Raw genomic sequence first — 3,056 nt, forward strand, 5'->3', positions numbered from 1 at the left:
TCTCAATTTGTTGTCTCCAAATAAAAGTAACCCCAGTAGATCTCTGCATGTACATCCAGGACGGCAGGACCATGGGGTTCCATTTATTTCCTTTTGCTATTGTGTTTGCGTGTAAAATAAGTCGGTGTGAATGCATCGTATACCTTTATTGATGTAATGTGTATGAGATAAACATGAATGTTGTATATAGTTCAATTTATACATCACGTGTAAGCAAAAAAACAAGACTATAACATATATTAACTAGTATATGATTGAATGACTCGTCTTGGTGATCATTAAAGTAAAAACTTCTGGTTAATATTTTTGCAATCAGAATGCATGGAAATACATAATCATAAAAATTGTCTTCTACAAATTACTGTCACTTGAAGGCATTTCACTAAAGAAGCCACAATGTACCCCAACCAATTGGGTGCACCAACGTCCCAACACCTTGGTGCCCCTGCATATATAGGTTACGTCTTGAAGACCACACTCGCAACATACGATCTATTGGTAAACTAGCGCACACAATTGTAAACTATTGCTCGGGATCACCTACAATTGGATGTCCATTCGTAAAAGATTTATGTAATTATGGGACAATTTTAATGAGATCTACTTATACAAACAAGTGCTTAAATGGTTTATAAGGAATCTCTTGTAATTGTGAGGGGCCTCCTACTTAGACAGATGAGCTTCATCGGTAACTTATCAGAATCCAACTCTATCACCAATTGAGTCAAAAGAGAGGGTCTCTCAGATTTGAACAATCCACTAATAAGAAAGTTACCTTGCCGATGCAAATCACACATATATTCAACCAACAATTGAGCAACCCTCATAGCTGCAAAAATATTGAGGTAATGACAAGGTGCTTAATTGACTATCTCTTTATATCATATATCATATCCCGGGACAGTGTGTAATGGTTTGTTGCAACATAGATAACACCTCAATTTGGTCAATCTCATTGTATAAATAAATGATAACTTGAGGTAATATTTTTAAGGGAATCATATATATAGAATTGCGACATGTAGTGTCTGCTTCAGCCAGGCCTAGCTATCTCTATAATTCACAATTAGGGCCTGCCATAGGTCTTCCCTAGATGGCCCTTCCCTTAATTTAAGTAATATAATAATGATATTAATCACATTGAAATAACTATAATGATCATAAATATTGATAAACATTAATATTAACTATAAAGTGACTATATAATTAGAAATTAGACATTTAAGAGGACTCAAGGAGGACTCTACAACATTACTTGTAAAACTTACGTTTAATAGAAGGAGAAGCGCTGTTTGAGTAAAAGTGTGAAACACGGTGTCTTAAACCAAGTTTGGGACTGACGATTTGGGAAGGGAGGCAATGTGTACACATCATAATTTAAAGATGCCACTTGTTGCAATTTGATGAAATCTTCTTATTGATTCCTCTTTAATATATGTGTGAGCTTGTCTTAAGAACGAAAGGCATAATTATGTATCTTTTTAACTTTTTTCAGGAGAAGATAACCTCAAGAAAGTGTACATTGATGGAAATCATGGAAACATGAACCATATATAGCACGCATTTTTACAAAAGCATATATGCTTAATTTATACTTGGCTTGACACAATGATAAAATCATAAACCAATAGTTTTATCAGGAAAAAAAAAAGGTTCAAATCAGATTTCTTGTGTTAGGGAATACTCTTTCTCGTTTATATCATATAGTATATAGTTCTTATTGTTTGAAGCACTATACGTCATGTAACATTTTTTCTCTTTTAGAAAAAAAGATGACGATTGATAGGTTTGGAGCCATAACAAAACATTCTCAAAAGCCTGTATGTGCAATTTTGGATTGGGATTGGTTTCAATTCTTTGACGATTTGCAGACCTTACATATAAGAGGGCGCCCTTGACTAAGCCAATCTGTTCGGATAGGTATTCGAATAGTTGAACCCAACTCAATTAGCTAGAGCCAGAGGGAATCCCAATCCATGCAATACCAAACTTGCCTCATAAAGATAAAGGATTTACTAATAGTTTGTCTGAAAAAAGATCACGGCTTTATCAAACTTGAGTCATAAAACAAGTTAATAATATACTTAAAAAAATGTGTCATAGATTTGATTCCTGTCTTGGTATATGAATATAGTTCAAACATCCTAAATTCCTCAGAGCTACAGTTTCTATGTGTCTGCATATATAAAACAAGTTTACTACTTGAAAAATAATGTTCTCAACTTTCCACCCCAAAATTCTCTCCATATTTTTGTATTCCCCATAAATTTCTAGTAAACCAGTTTGTGGTGCACACTCACCATGGCCGGAATAGAGCATGTTATATCTGTGGAGGAGTTGCTACCGAGGAAGGGAAATGATGTTAGAACAGAAGATGTTGAAGTCCAAGTGATAGAGAAAGACAGTCCCAGGCAGCAGTGGTTGGATGAATTAGAGAAGGCAGGAGATGAAGCTGATCAAAAAACTGGACCAAAGATACAAAAGGTTCCGTTCTTGCTGCGAGATCACAAAGATGTGGCCAAGTATTTTGAGCCAAGGGTGGTGTCGCTGGGTCCTATCCATCACGGTAAGCCAAAGTACCGGAAAGCAGAGAAGTACAAGCTTGTATTGGCAAACAAGTTCGTGAAGGAGAGTGGCAAGGGTAATGTAGAATATATTTCCATATAATTTTTGTGATTTGATTACGTTATTTACAATATTGTATTCATCTACTATCTTTTCCTTGTAAACGTCATCAAGAATAAAATTAATTTATGTCTCCATATTCTTTCATTCTTCTCTCTCCACTTTCATTTTCCATTTATTTCTAAACTTGTTCATAGTATGCATGACTGCATGAGAGCCATTGACTGACGCAAGTGTTTAATTCCCAATTAATAGTCTTATGGATTTCAATTTTTTATTTTCTTCCTGTTCTCGTCTCATCGTTTTGTCTCTGATTTTTTGCAGATAAGACAGCTGAAAGTTTGTACGCCCAAATTGAGAAGAAAATCAGCAAACTGAAGGAGTACTTCAATGAGGAGGTGACCGCCAACAAGTATGACGACGAGAAACTC

Source organism: Corylus avellana, chromosome ca9 (assembly GCF_901000735.1).
Source record: "Corylus avellana chromosome ca9, CavTom2PMs-1.0".
Taxonomy (NCBI): domain Eukaryota; kingdom Viridiplantae; phylum Streptophyta; class Magnoliopsida; order Fagales; family Betulaceae; genus Corylus; species Corylus avellana.